The sequence below is a fragment of the Diabrotica undecimpunctata genome, chromosome 5, assembly GCF_040954645.1.
Source record: "Diabrotica undecimpunctata isolate CICGRU chromosome 5, icDiaUnde3, whole genome shotgun sequence".
Taxonomy (NCBI): domain Eukaryota; kingdom Metazoa; phylum Arthropoda; class Insecta; order Coleoptera; family Chrysomelidae; genus Diabrotica; species Diabrotica undecimpunctata.
The window spans coordinates 159,169,950-159,186,933 of NC_092807.1; the positions used below are offsets into that span (position 1 = coordinate 159,169,950).

The 16,984-nt window shown below is 34.7% G+C and overlaps 1 non-coding gene across 1 annotated transcript; it reads left to right on the forward strand.

The window, feature by feature from the left end:
- The first annotated feature begins 6,532 nt into the window (after nucleotides 1–6,532).
- On the forward strand, nucleotides 6,533–6,606 carry TRNAT-AGU (transfer RNA threonine (anticodon AGU)). Its single transcript has one exon. It is a non-coding gene; the product is annotated as a tRNA-Thr (tRNA).
- Nucleotides 6,607–16,984: the final 10,378 nt, after the last annotated feature.

Sequence of the window (16,984 nt, forward strand, 5' to 3'; positions counted from 1 at the left end):
ATAGCCTTGATGATCGCCAACATCCGGACCGGATAAGGCACTGAAGAAGAAGATTGTGTTCTGTCTCATTCTATCTCTGTTTAGTTACTTAGTTTGGTAATTATGTATTTCAGAGCTAAGTTGAAGAGTTGTGGTGAAAATGCATCTCCTGTTTTAGTCCATTGTTAATTTCAAATGTCTCCGAGTATTGTTGTCCAAGTCTCACCTTACCCCTTTACCCTTCCATACACATCCGTATCAAATTGACTATTTTTTTTTTGAAAGTCATCACTGTCCACAGTCTACCCCTATATACTCTATCAAATGCCTATTTAAAATCAATGAACATCTGATGAAACTCACTATCAAAACTCCCAGCATTTTTCCATTATCTGTTTCATGGCGAATATCTGATCAATAGCAGAGCTGCCCGGTCTAAATCCGCATTGATAATCCCCAACGATTTTTTCTGTGCATGATTTGGTTCTTTCTAGCAGGATTTTGCAAGGACTTTGTAGGTTTTATTTAGGAGCATTATGCGCCAGTAGTTAATATAGTTCTTTTTGTTTCCTTTTTTGTGGATTGCTACAGTAACCACTTCTTTCATTCATCTGACATTGTTTCTTCTCACCAAATGACTTGAATTAGTTTGTATATAGATCTGCCTGGTGCCTCCGTCGGGTATTGGTGTCCAATTTCAGCTGTACTACTATGTACACAGTATGCACTACTATGTTTGTACACTGTGTACATAGTAACATGTATTTCTGTTAGATTGGTTGTTTCATTTCTTTCAGGTTTAAAGAATTTTCTTGTTATTAGTAATAAGCTGTCTACTATCGTTTTGAAAAAGTTTTCTGTTCTTGCTTAGTACCCGGCCTTGGTCTCTGAAACTTCTTTAAAGAATTGATTTTGTAGCCATGTTTTTTTCTATTATGGATTTCAGGCAGTCGTCATCAAACCATTTTGTGTGTCTCAATCTCATACGATTGTCACAGTTAATTTTATAGTTTTCCAAGCAGATTCTATATTTTTATAATCCTCTCTTTTTGTTAGCGCCATCTGTATAGCCTTTTGAAATTTCTGTTCTCTCTCATTATCCCTCAGCATTTCTGTTTTCCATAATGTTTTTGGCGTATTCTTGTGGATTTTTTTGATTTAAGATATTCTCGATCTTATCTTCGGTTTTATCAGTAAATGATTCGTGTCTTTATCTGTCATTTATGCTAGTATTACTAGCACAAATTGTAGCTCTTCCATGTCGTTTGCAACAATCATCAAGTTTTACTTCTTCTTCTTTCAGTGCCTATTCGTTCCGAATATTGGCAATCATTCTGGCTATAATTATTTTATTGACTGATGCTTTAAATAGATTCGTTGTTGTTGTGGAGAACCATTTCCTCAGGTTCTTCAAACATGATATTCTCCTTTTTCCAATTCCTCGCTTTCCGAATACTTTACCCTGTAGGATTACCTTCAGTAATCTGTATTTAGTGCTGTTTCTCATTATATGTCCGAGATATTTCAACTTTCTCCTTTTAATGGTATACATCACCTCTCTTTCTTTGCCCACTCTTCGTAATACGGTCTCGTTGGTTATCTTGTCTGTCCATGATATCCTTAGAATTCGCCTGTACAACCACATCTCGAAGGCTTCAAGTTTTTTCTCCATTGCTTCAGTTAGTGTCCAGGATTCAACTCCGTAATACAATATTGAGAAGATATAACATCGTAGGAGCCTTACTTTTATCTCCAGATTAAGATTGTGGTTTTTAAAGAGTTTGGCCATGTTATTGAATGCACTCCTAGCCTTCTCTATTCTACATTTTATTTCCTGTGAGTGATCCCATTGTTCATTTACTGTTGTTCCAAGATAGTTATACTGTTTTACTCGGTCCACTGGTGTATTATTGATAAGTAGTTGAGCGTCTCTAACTTTATTTTTGCTGATGATCATAAATTTAGTTTTTGTTATATTTACTTGAAGTCCAAATCTTTCACTTACTTCATTTACTTTGTTTATTAGTTGCTGTAAACTGTTCAAACTGTCTGCAAAAATAACGGTGTCGTCTGCATAACGGATGTTGTTTGGGCGTTCTCCATTTAGAAGTATTCCATGTTCGCATTTTTCCAAGGCTTCACTAAATATTTCCTCTGAATATAGATTAAATAATATAGGTGAAAGTATACAACCTTGTCTAACGCCTCGTAGAATCTGGATCATTTCCGTTGGTTCACCTCCAAAATTCGTTCTTATTGTGGCTGATTGGTTCCAGTATAAATTTTGTATTATACGCCGATCTTTATCATCCATTTGGGCTTTTGTTAGAATATCCATCATTTTTTGGTGTTGAACTGTATCAAAGGCTTTTTGGTAGTCCACAAAGCAGGTGTAAATATCGCAAGTCATATCTCTGCATCTTTGAAATAATACTTGTAGACTAAACAGTGCATCTCTTGTACCTACGCCTTTCATGAATCCAAACTGTGTGTCTTGTATTCTCTCTTCGCATAGCTTGTATATTCTACGATGTATAATTTTAAGAAAAAGTTTTAATGTATGGCTCATTAGACTTATTAGCCTATATTCTCCGCACTTTTTTGCTCCCTGTTTCTTTGGTAAGGTAATAAATTCTGAAAGTAGCCAATCTTTTGGGATATTGCCTGTGTCATAGATATTATTGAAGATTTTACATAGTACTCTTAAAGATTCATCATCAAGAAGTTTAAGAAATTCAGATTGTACTCCGTCTGGTCCTGGAGCTCTACCTTCTTTTAGTGATATTATGGCTGCTCTTATTTCTGCCACTAGTATAGGCGGTCCTGTTTCCATAGGTATTGGGGGCTGGTTCTCTCTCTCATCCAAAAATAAATTTCTTATGTAATTTTCCAGGTATCATTGATACTCTCTTTGTCCACGATTATCTCTCCATTGTCATTAACAAGTTTACTTATTCTTCTGTTATTACATTTACCTGTAATTTCTCTTACCTTCTTATGCACGTTGAAAGTTTTACTTGGTAAAACGGTATTGATATACAGAGGGTAAAGGTGGGTGAATCTATAGAATAGGATAAAATCTATAGTATCAAGTTTCACATAGTTAAACGGTATTGATGCATATATAGTAGAGGTAGAGGGATCTATAGGATACGCTGTATGTTAAACTAGTTTAAGCCTTGCGTTACCAACCGGTACCCTGGTACCTATCGATATACATATTATTGAATTATATTTTTTTAACAAATAGGTTATTAATAACCTCCCAAATCCCCATGATTTGAATAATTCTTCAAAGATGTATGATAGAACTGCTGAGGACCAAGTTCCTAAAATAAATTCTAAAAGAAGTGCCTAAGAGAAATTTAGCAATAGCCAAGGGGGGAATTACATAGCAAAGAAAAATATGGAAATATCACCATACATACGAAGATGAGGCTTGTAAAAAATTTGTTTCCTTTACTTTTTATATAAATCTGAAAGCTGATCCTTGAAGAAAGTTAGTTAACGCACTATAAATACCTTCGAAATGTTTTGCTGGCGAAGATGATACCAACAAATCGATTCTTTTAGACATCTGCAACAAGACTCCGAAACATTGTTATCGAAAACATCTACGCTTACTTTGGTAATGTGGTACGTTGAGATGGTCTGGAGAGGCTACATTGCAGGAAAAGGTGCAAGAAGTAAGAGTTAAAGGAAGAGCAACAACAAGATATGTGGACTACATTACAATAGAAGTCGGAGCCTCACGATTGCTTCAGAATTGCAGTAGACATGGAAAGGTGGAAACAAATCACGAAATATTATTGAACTAAAATTAAGATGGATACAACTGAAGAAAGATATATGTAAATAAATATGATATAAAGTCAATTTAAATACAGCTAAAAAGGCCAACAAATTAATAATGCTTGGTGACTTTCTTTCTTTTCTTTTTTAGAAGAGTATTCAGGAGTATTGGCAATTATCACTCTGGCAAATTTCTTTTTGTTTTCACCAAGATAAATAGTTCTGTCATGCTGTAGATTTTTGATCATTCACATATTTTTTGGCTCTGAATTTTTTCGTTTTTTTTTCTTTTCGATGAAAAATATTTTGTTATAATTATATTACAAGTCTCAAATAAAATCTGGCAACATTGTTGGCTATAGCCGACTCTTCATTCTTTAGTAAGCAAAATACATATACTTACAGTGCTGGTAAAAGAATGTATACTTTCATCATTTCCTGGTTTCCTAATCATATTTTGATCATAGAAAGAACAAGTATTTTGTACACCAACACAAGTAATATGCAGCTTACTATTTTTAACCGGTATACGCGACAATGTTGCTTTAAACTAAGTTTATTTTGACGTTTGGATTTCCACTTTATGTCCAGCCCATAGTCGTCCACAGCTGAACATACGGCTCCCCTAAAAACTTCCTTTCAGATCTATCTTGCGCTGTTGCAATCCAGTTGGTACATATCCTTTTATGTCGTCAGTCCATCTTGTGGGTGGACTTCCCGGGTTTTGGCTATCCACTCTTAGAGCTCTTGTTAACGACAACGCTCAACGGTTCGATTTTGAAACTGTTCCGTTAGCCGTTGCTCAGTGTCTTTCAGGTTCGTATGAATGTTTGTTCACACACCTTCAACCAATCCGTTGGTTAACTTGTACTGGAACTGGTATCCAGTCCCCCTCAACAAGACGTCCGTCGAACCCGTGCAGTGAACCATTTTAGTTTATGCAAGTGTATTGACGGTGTTGGACGACCATCCGTTGTTTCAATAAATTTCTTTCTTTGTTGCAAATAAAATGTAGATTTTGGTAACTTACTACCAGCTGATGTCCGTTTGAAGAGGTTTACTCTCCGGACTCTGGAACTCACGTGAGGCATGGTTATGTGTTGCCTGAAGTTAAATCTAATAAAGTATTAAACATCACTCACTTTTAAACAACAACATGTACATTTTTTGCTAACTTCAATTTTTTGTAAAGGGTTGTACCCTAATATTTTGGTGGCTCAGGCATGTTAACCTGCTTTTTAACCTGATGATGGAATTATTATTCCGAAAACGTTTGTGTTTTTTGATGTAGCCCTTTTAAGGGTTTTTAAATATACCTACATACAAAGATTTAAACCTCTTTTTGTGATACATGGTATACAGCCAGCTGCAGGAATTTATTTTCCTTGTGGATTTTTTTTTAATTTAATTTATCTACCATAGATGCGGTCACAACCATAGATGGGCCTCTTTAGTTACGCAGGATACAAAGGGATGGTTGGCTCTTATCCTGCTTGACGTCAAGAATACCTTTAATACGGCATCATGGGAAAAAATCATATCCAGGCTGAGAGAATTATGCGTTAGTGAGTACCTGGTCAATGTAATTGACAGATACTTTACTGACAGGTCCATAAGAGAAAAGTTTGTCGCAGGGTGTTCCGCAGGGTTCAGTACTAGGTCCCATCCTATGGAATGTCCTGTACGACGGGATGTTGAGCGATTAAATCAGCGAAAAGTAGGGCTGTGCGACAGACACATTATAAAATTACAGTAGATGCATTCCAATGTTCCCTGTGCCAATACCCTACGTTTAATTTTGGGCATTAACTCAACCTTCTCTCTGGTTATTAAAATTTATTAGATACAGTTTTTTTTTGTTAATGATAATAATAATAATATCAATATGAATACTTTAAACATTTTTGAACGTTCTTTTTTTATAACTTTTTTTATTTAGATTTATCGAAATTCCGTTATCTGTGATGGCAACAACGAATTTATTCACGAACCATTGTGTCAAGTCTGAACGAACACAGGTTTCATTGGGAAAAAAACTGTACCAGTTTTATATGACGGGAACTGTACCTATAGGCCTATTATAGGCAAAGGAAAAAACATGTGGTTGGCTGTAGGTATACCGTAGTTTAAAATAACCAGTTATCATAGGAATTACACTAGAAGTTTAATAGTTCAGTGTAATTTTTTTTCAACTATGGTATAGAGCCAATTATTGGAAACTTTCCCTATTATAGATAGAAGTTTATTAATAAAAAATATCCACAAGGAAACTAAGTTCCTGTATTTGGCTGTATACCATATATTAAAAAAAATTTCCAATAAAATCCTTTATAAAAAGGTATGTAAAAAACCCAGTTGGGCTATGTTAAATTGACAAAACGTTTTCCATCATCAGTGTCGAGTTAATACATGGATGTAGCCACTAAATATGGGGGTAAAAACCCTTTAAAAATTACTAAATGAAATTTAGTTTACATTATGTCTAATGTAAGACATATGTTAGACATAATGTAAACTAAATTTCATTTAGTAATTTTTAAAGGGTTTTTACCCCCATATTTAGTGGCTACATCCATGTATTAACTCGACACTGATGATGGAATACTTATTCCGAAAACGTTTTGTCAATTTAACATAACCCATCTGGGTTTTTTATATATCTTTTTATAAAGGATTTTATTGGAAAATTTTTTTAATAAAAAATATATGATAAAATATTGTATTTTCCTTCTCTAGTAATATTAAAGCAACCTGTACTAACGGCGCCGTGGCTTAGTTGGTTAAAGCGCCTGTCTAGTAAACAGGAGATCGCGAGTTCGAATCTCGCCGGGGCCTTTTTTGTTTTTTATATCAAAGATTATTAATAAAATATTCTCCTACCTTTATATTTCCAATGCGTATTACATTATCGTGAATCTTACCTGAAATAAAAAGTTGTGAATTAAACAAAAATATTTTAAATTACGTTTTAATTAATACTTAAAAAGGTAATACATAATAATTCTGTACTATGTATATTGAATATTTTATATTAATTTGAGAATAATAATAATACATCTGTTTTTTGCTTTGATATTTCGAAAATTTTTATTTAAAAATTCGTTTGTAAAAGGTATAATAATGTCTCTTTTCTCTTCGGGTAGCGGGTAGGAACTCATTTGGATAGTCCTATCAGGGAAAATGAATCAATCCCTGTACTCCACAGATTCCAGGTATTTCCTGACCGTGGAAACTAGTACCTGCTTAGGTTACCTTGTCCAGGGTCACGAATAAAGTCCACAACGACAGCCACGGCGGAGAAGAATACCTTCGGTACGGTGTGGATGGCGGAACTGGCAATCCCTTGATTTTAGGGATTGTATAAAATCGCTCACCAACCCGTTTAGCCAGCGTGGTGTTTTAAGGCTAAAAAACCTCCTAACAGGAATATGGCGATATCTAAAACAAAAGGAATGGGTCCCTAGATGGGTAGACCATACAGTAATGTCAAATCCCATTCCTTTGGAAAAAAAAGGACAGCTTCATGAAGTCTGGGGGAAGCAATAAATCGCTAAAAACCACACGATTGAACATCGCAACCCTAAATATAAGGTCCTTAAGCAAAGATGAAAAAGTTTACGAACTCGAAGAAGACATCAAGGACAAGGTAAACAGAAAAGGGACAGAGTGCATAACACTAGAGTCCGGTAACATAGTAACATATGTATATTACATTGTTCTTCTCGCCCTATATTAGAAATGGCGAGAAGAACAAAGCCTAGATGGCGTAGGATTTCTAATTTCCAAGAAATATGCACATAAAGTAGAGCAATTCGTAATAATATCTGAAAGAATTGCAATGATTAGGCTAAATGTAAACGATAACATCTCCCTGAAAATAAATTATTCAAGTATACGCTCTAACCGCAGCACATCCCGATGAAGAGATAGACGAATTTTATGAGAAAATTGCAGAAACTAGCACGAGTTACCACAGCACGTATACAATCATAATAGGAGACTTCAACGCTAAGATCAGACAAAGACTTGAAAAAACCGAAAACTGTATAGGACAATTCGGATCTGGAGTTAGAAATGAGAGAGGAGAAACCTTGATTAACTTCCTATAAGCCCACAAATACTATGCAAAGAACACATTCTATAAGAAAAAACCTCAAGGAAATTGGACGTGGCTATCCCCAGACAGAAAAACTCGGAACGAAATAGATTACATACTGTGTAACAAAACAGATATCATACAGGACGTAACAGTAATAAATACGGCGTCAGTAAATAGCGATCACCGAATGGTTAGAGTCAAATTAGAAATAAAAGATAATAAAAATAGAAATAAATTTAGAAAAACTTGGAATATTAAACTTGGATAAACTAAAATCAAATACACAACAATATAAAAGCAAGTTAAAAGCCGCGAAAGTATTAAATCTATATAAACTTGGCTTAAATGAAATCAATGAAGTCATAACAAGAGAACTATTAAATGCAAGCTCAGAAGTGGCAAGCGCTAACAGAAACCAAAATCCAAAATAAGTGTAGAATCACAAAACATGCTGAAACAAAGAAAAGATCTTCTGAGACAAAACAAAAGAGACACTGCAGAATTTAAGGAACTTAATCGAGTAATAAGAAAACAGATAAAAGAGGACATTAAAAAACATCAAAAAGACCGTATAGAAAAAGTTACAGAGAAAAACCGAAATCTCAAATGCATCAAACCGAAATTAGGAAAGAAAAACATAATAACCATTAAAAATGAACAAGGACAGCTAGAAAAAAGTAAATCTGATCTAGCAAACTCAATTGAAAAGTTGTACGCCGATCTTTATCGTTCCAGAAACGATCCCCGTAACTCCTTAAAGCAGAACTTGAAAAGGCAGATAACAAATGTCAAATCAGAAGTGATGCCCGAAATAAGCCACGAAGAAATAGAAAGAGCAGTAGAAATAAAAAGGAATAAAGCTCCTGGAAGCGATGGAATCCTAACAGAAATGCTGAAGGATAGCGGAGAAGAAGATATCACATATCTAAAAATACTATTTTATAAATGTCTATTCGAAAGCAACATACCCGAACAATGGAATACTGCTAAAAGAATACTAATACACAAAAAGGGAGACACTACACACATTAAAAATTATCGAGCAATTTTACTTCTTTCACAACTTTACAAAACCTTTACAAATATTATTACAAACAGGTTAACAATTAAATTTGACGGATATCAACCAGTAGAACAAGCCTTTTAAGCAAAATTATCTTTTTGAGTGCTCTAAATGTGGAAATGTGGAAAACTGAACGTTTGATGAGATTTCGAATATCTCCAGAAAGAATCTTATGATGATATGGAAGTGAAACGTAATTAGGTTTAGTGGTAAGGTCTCTGGGGATCGCAGTCTCTGGTAAAGTTTTAAGAAGTCTTCTATCGATGAGTTTATTAATGATGTTGTGATCATATCCATTATTGACTGCTATTTGTCTGAAGGTATTAAATTCTTTGTTATAGTTCGGCTGACATAGTGGAATTGTTTCCAGGCAATCGATGTAATTGTGGAAAGCTGCATATTTATGTGACATGGGATGATTTCAAGGGAAGGGTATTATATGATCAGTCTGTGTGGGTTTCTTATAGATACTGAAGTGGAAATGGTCATTTTATTTACTCTAGTGATGGTAAAATCAAGAAAGTTGATTGACTGGGATGATTCTAGTTTTATGGTGAACTTTATGTTGGGGTGGGTTATACCTTTTATAAAGGAATTTTTAAATACAATTTTTGTGATACATGGTATACAGCCAACTACAGGAATTTAGTTTTCTTGTGCATTGATAGTTCGATTTCCAATACCAATAGTAGTTTTAGTCCAATTAGGTAATTAAAATAAAAATTCTCTGCTATGTCTGGATGTGTTGATCTTAAAATGCAGAAAATGTAAATAATGCAGAATATATACACCTAACATTTACTTAAATATGATGTTTCTGAGTCAGAGATTGTTAAAAATCCTGTTAGTTTTTGAGAAACCCATACCAAATTTACATATTGAATAGAACAAATAAATAAATTTCCTTTCTAGACCATAATGGTTATCTGACAATCATGATAAAGGAATCTCGATAAGTTGCATGAATTTTCTTTACCAAATAATTGTTTTTATGTCACTATTTTGTTAACTTTCTGCTTATCTCAACCTCCACACAGAGTTCGTTTAAGCATTCCCCTCAGCATACAAATATTTCGAAAAAGTCGGAGTGGAGATATATATCTATTAAATATTTACAGGTACAATGGTCCGAATGGAGAGGTACTAAATGTTTTTTAGATTTTTGATGGGTATTATTCAGCATCGTGCCATACAACTATTATTTCTTATATTTTTCAACTCAAAACAACCATAAAGTTTTATAGAGTTATACATTAAACAGCTATTTACGTGTGAACATCTATTAGTAATATACAATCATTAATTGCTTTAAATAGGCGGTTTGTAAAATATTTTAAACCAACGATTTTTATATAATACCTGTATCTAACAACGTCACTTAATTCATTGGCCACGCGTATCGTGCGCAGCGAATACTTAATCAGACTCAACCGAGAATACCTCTAATTAACTCCTGCTTTCCTAATAAACAGTGAACTCATATATTGATTTTTTAAATCATTGGGTTCTGTATAGATCAGACATTTATTATACACATAGTAAATATTGATTTACAAACAGTACCAGTAGAACCAGTTGTGGAGTTTGATCTTAAAATCAATAAATTTCCTATACTGCAAAAGAATATTATGTAGTACTAAATGAAGTTGCTGGTACTTTCAATCTATTCACTCTTCTGATATCCTAGTATAATTTTTTGTTATGAAGCATAGCCTTTGAACCCAAAACGGCTTTGAAGATGATTGAAGATCCTAAATAAAACAAAATCTTCAGGTATAAGTCGTTATACCTAACGACTTTATACCGTTTCTTCTACATTACCACTACTTGACTTAAAATAGTTCTTCCAAATAAAACAATAATATCTTGTTGAAGAAAACGATGAGTTTGTTTGTTGGGTATATTTGTTGGTGGGTATTATGTTTGTTACGAATAATATTTCACTATGTAAGATTTTTAAGAGTTGATGGATTTTAATAGAATTTATAGAGAACGACATTCAATTCAACTTCCAAAATTTCATTCCGGCAATATAAAAAAAGTTATTTAGTAATGTTTAAGTGTCTATCATAGTTTCTCTACACAGGGTGATCAACTTTTGTGACAAAGTCTGTTATAAGTATCTTTTATTTATAGACGATATCAAAAAAAGTTACTTACATAAATTGTAAGCAACAATTGTAAGCTTCACATTTTAAAATTAGTTACAAATACATAGGTTCTTCCATAACGCTTTACCGCATCCAAAATATGTTTTTCTTCAATGCTAAAAAAATGCAAATTACAGTACTGTGCGAATGAATGGAATTAATCATAGGCTGATTTAATAAAAAGACACTTAGAAAAAAATGATATTTTGACATGTAACTATAAAGGTAAACTAACATCATTTAATAGGAAATATGTACCCCTTTGGCTGCAATTACTGCTTTTACCCGTTTTGGAATGGATTCTACGAGCTTCTGACAGTTCCCAGATATCCTTTCATCCCGAAACCAAACCCGAATGACCGCTTTTATCATTTTTATTTTTGTAGTACAGTCGCGAAGGAACGCTGGCTGAAGGAGAAATGCGATGAAATCGAAGAGTGCGACAGAAGATATGACTACCACAACATGCACAAAAAGATCAAAGAATTAACAACTAAAAAGAAAACCAATAATCCCCACCCGACACTAATAGACGCAGACGGTAACCTTATATCAGACGACTTGAAGCTCATTGACACATGGAAAGATTACGTAGAACGACTTTTTAACGATAAACGCAGAGCGACAGTGGACCAAGATGACGACATGATTGGACCCGAAATACTAAGGTCTGAAGTGGAAAAAGCCATTTCATCGCTAAAAAAACGACAAAACACCAGGTCCCGACAACATACAGAGCGAGATCATAAAACTCCTATGCGAAACGGATGACCACTTCCTCGATTTTCTGACAGGCCTTTTTAACACCTTTTACGACAAAGGGGAGATTCCGGAGGAATGGCTTCGATCGACCTTTGTAGCCATACCTAAAACACCAAGTGCAAAACACTGTGATCAACACCGCTTAATAAGCTTGATAAATCACATTACCAAAGTTTTCACCAAAATCATACACAATAGAATATATAACAAATGCGAAGCAAATATATCGGAGTCACAGTTCGGATTCCGAAGCGCATTGGGCACAAGAGAGGCGATCTTCAGTCTGCAAGTTTTAATTCAAAGATGCAGAGACATGCACAAGGACGTCCACTTGTGCTTCATCGACTTTTCCAAGGCGTTTGACAAGGTCAAACATGATAAACTCATGGAAATGCTCAGGAAGATGCATATTGATGGCAAGGATCTGCACATAATAACCAGTCTCTATTGGAACAAAAGTGCTGAGATAAAGATGGGCAACTTACACAGTGTGAAGATAGATATTAATAAGGGTGTACGACAGGGATGCGTCCTCTCGCCGCTCCTGTTCAATATATACTCTGAACAAATCTTCAGAGAAGCACTGGGAGAAGTTTCGGAGGGTATCAAAGTAAACGGAGAGGTAATCAATAATATTAGATATGCTGACGACACAGTTATTATCGCAAATGACTGCAACGAGCTTCAAAGACTCATGCAAAGCATACACACAGCAAGTCAAGAATATGGTTTAGAACTCAATACAACCAAAACTAAATGCATGCTCATCAGCAGAACACAACAACCTCCGATGCAATTGACATTAAACAACCGAAAAATAGAACAAGTGGAGACATACACATACCTTGGAACCACAGTCAACACAAAATGGGACCAGTCAACAGAAATAATATCACGAATTGAAAAAGCACGAAACGCGTTCAACAATATGAAAAAGTGGTTCACAAGCAAAATCTCATTGGAACTAAAATTAAGACTGGTCAAGTGTTATGTCTTCCCGGTCTTGTTCTATGGAGCAGAGGCATGGACCACAACGGAAGCCACCCTGAAGAAACTAGAATCCTTTGAGCTGTGGATATATCGCCGTATTCTTCGAATATCCTGGACAGACCACATCACTAACGTGGAAGTAATGCAGAGAATAGGCAAAAGCAAAGAAATAATCTTCACCGTAAAGAAACGGAAGCTTGAGTACTTCGGACATGTCATGAGGCATACTAAGTACCGGCTGCAACAGTTAATAGTCCAAGGAAGAATCGACAGTAGGAGGGGACCGGGAAGAAGACGACACTCATGGATTCATAACCTGCGACAATGGTTCGGACTAACATCGACCGAACTGTTCAGAGGTGCCGTAAACAAAGTCAAAATAGCCTTGTTAATAGCCAACGTCCGAAACGGATAGGGCAAAGGAAGAAGAAGAAGAAGTACAGTCGATTTTGCACAGTCTAGCTTTGCAAATGGTCCATAAATTTTCAAAGCGGTTTACGTTTAGCCAATTATCGGACCAAGCTAAAACATTATTCTTCTTATTTTTGAAAAATTCCATCATTTGCTTTCACTTGCGACAGGAAGCAGAGTCTTGTTGAAGAATCGCTCCTCATTGGGGTTGACATTTTTGAAGTTCTGTGTCCAAATGCTGTTCCAACATGGATTTGTATTTTTGGCTGTTCATCACGCCTTCGATTGGTACCAAAGATCCAACCCCCATGTATGAAAAACATCCCCAAAACATTTTCTGACTGGATGGAAAAATTTTAAAGAACAGCGATCTACTACAACTAGACTGGAGTCTAGATACTAAAATAAGTAGATTTCTGAAATTACTTGTATTGTAACTGATTCTAAATACGAACTATAATTAGGCATCTAATCAAGCATGTAATCTGTAAGCCTTATGTGAGATATTGATGTGAATCTAATTTTCGTAATTTGATATATACTGACATAATGACAGACATTGGTGAATAAGATAGCAGACTGCAGCGAAGAATAAGGACTATCTTTGAACATAAAGAAAACTAAATTTACGGTAATATCGAAATCAACACAAAATGTCAAAAATTTATATTTACACAATGAAATTATCGATCGAGTTAGCAAATACAAATATTTAGGCACTTTTATAAATGAAGACAACGATAGCTCAGCAGAAATCAAAATAAGAATAGAAAAAGCCAGATCCATATTCACTAAAATAAAGAGAGTGTTCTGCGGAAGAGATTTAAGCCTTGAAATGAAACTTCGCCTGATGAGATGTTACGTACTTTCTGTGCTGTTCTACGGAATGGAGTCATGGACGTTGAAAAAGATTGATACTAAAAAATTAAAGGCATTTGAACTGTGGATGTATCGCAGAATCCTGAGAATATCATGGACCGAGAGAGTCACAAATGTCGAGGTCTTGAGAAGAATGAATAAAGAAAAGGAAGTCATATTTACGATCAAAAAACGAAAACTGCAATACTTGGGACACATTACAAGAGGCGAAAGATATGAACTGCTTCGAATAATTATGCAAGGGAAAATAGCAGGAAAAAGGTCCATAGGAAGAAGACGAAACTCCTGGCTAAAGAATCTACGGAAATGGTATAGCTGCAGCAGCAACGAATTGTTTCGGTCAGCAGTTTCGAAAATACGTATAGCCCTGATGATCGCCAACCTTCGGAACGAAGATGGCACTTGAAGAAGAAGAAGACATAATGCTCCGTCACGGCAGCTTGTTATACAAGAAAGAGACACTCGAGAATGATCGGTAACATTCGCCAAACGTCGCGCGGTCACATTGCCTCAGAAGCCTGGAATATTTCAATTAGGACCTGAATATTATAAATTCTTTTGCGATCGACTCTAGAACCTGTCGTTATCGACCGGTCGATCGCGATCGACTGTTTGGGCACCGTTGGTGTAGGGTTTTCATTGTCAGACTTCCTGATGAATTTCTACCGTGTCCTTGAACTATAAAGATAGTTTCATCTGTAAATAGGAGCTCTTGGCTTGTTTTTCTTAAGTCCCATTTTTACATCCATTGATCCTGTTTCTCATTTACGCTTCAAAATCTTGCTTACTACCCACTGACTCATTCCATACGTACTTGCGATTTCCCTTTGTGACATAGAAGTGTGTTCACTTAACGTGATAATCTTTTCACGCTTCCTAGGCGTACTATACCTAATGGAATTATACGAAACAAACTCAATAATTACCGAAATCTTCTAAAACACCCTGAAATAAAAAGCAGAGAAAAATAAGGTTATAGTTTCAATGCTTGGTCAAGTAGTGTAAATGTGTGGACAGTGTTGTCAACTGTAAATATTGAAACACGTCACAATGATTCCATTAATTCGCACAATACTGTACATGTGTATCTTTCATAATGACGTAGTAGACCACGATGTAGTCATGGTAGCACCCAAGATTGTTAATCAAAAACCCACTAATTTTCAAAAATATGCATAATTACAAAACTGGCATTAGTAGAAATGTAAAACAAATGGGCCATCCACATCTACTGCTATCTGTTTTATGGACTTTCTTCAAATTTTACACTGTTATCAATCAATTTTTCTTTTCCAAAGAAATATTAAATAAATTCCGAAGATTATGTTCATTTATGTACATAAAATACAATATAAATTAGTGGATAATTCTCCTTATTCTTCTTTTTATGTAGACATGTCTATTTTTCAATATGCTTTACTACTTATATGATCGTTCCATTCTACTCTTTTATTTCTTACCCAGTTCTTGATGTACTCCACCTTGCATCTACGACGTATTTCTGTACTTCTAGCTCTGTCCCACATTGTCTTACCATCAGTTTTTCTAAGTGTTTTTATCTCTGCTGTTTCTAACATCCTTTTTGTCCTTTCTGTGTCATGTCTTGTTTCTGCCGCGCATGTCATTATTGGTCTGATGACTGTTTTGTAAATTCTGCCTTTCGTTTCTTTTCCGATATTTTTATTTCTCCATACTGTTTCGTTCAGGCCGCTGTTTGCTTTATACACTTGATCTTTAACTTCAGTTTCGAGCTTACCGTAGCTAAATAATGTGATGCCTAGATATTTAAACTCCATCACTTGTTCTATTATCTGACCTTCCAGCTCCAATTTACATCTTTAGTAAATTTGCTGTTGTAACCATGCATTTTTTTTTTGTCTTTTTTGGAAAAATTAACATTAATGGATATTAATAGTGGATATATTAATATAAATTATTGGATAAATAAAGGGGATAATTAAAAATTGTCTCTCTTCTAGGGAAAGTTTAGTGTCAGAGAGATATATCCAAAAGTGAGAAAGCTTTAAAAGATGGTTACGACACCTTCAAAGACGAAATAAAAATTAAACAATCTGTAGATTTGTTGAGCGCCAACTTCGTAAAACAAGATCTCAAAAGAAGATTAGCAATGACCTATAGAGCAATGACAAAGTAGACCAAATTATGGAAGTGTTACAACATAACCATACATAAAAAAAGATGAGGCTGTTAAAAACCAATGGTCTTATGTATGTGTTAAACCCTATTCATTCTACAAATTCCCAATCGTCAATAGAACCACGTGTAAGCCAAACAGGGTCGTACTGATGTACGACCTATGTATCATATGGTTTTTAAAAATATTTACTTTTGAAACTGTTAGTGTAAGAATTTCTTGAAATTTAATCATTATATCACAATTAAACTAAACTCTAAAAAATAACACGACCAGTAAATAACTTTACAATAACTATAACATAAATATAACACAATATATTAACTTAAAAATCAACACGATACAATTAGAATTTAAAATGATGGCAAGTTGGGATCTGTAACATGAGAATCTGTCTCGCTTACGGTAATAAATTATATTTTATAGCCTCTTGACGAATGAGACGGCGAATATCAACACGTGCTCATGTTTACTGATGGGAATTTGGTAAACGAATAAACTTTAGAATGCTGATCCTTAAAGGAAGTCGATAAACGCACTTTATAAGCATTAGAAATGTTTTACTAACAAAGAAAGTTACGAATAACATGGACCACAAGAAGAACCAACAAATTCTTTTTTTTAGACAGCTACACGTTACAAAAAGACTTCAAATTATTATAACCAAAAAATTCTCCGCTTACTTTGGTCATGTGGAGCGTGGA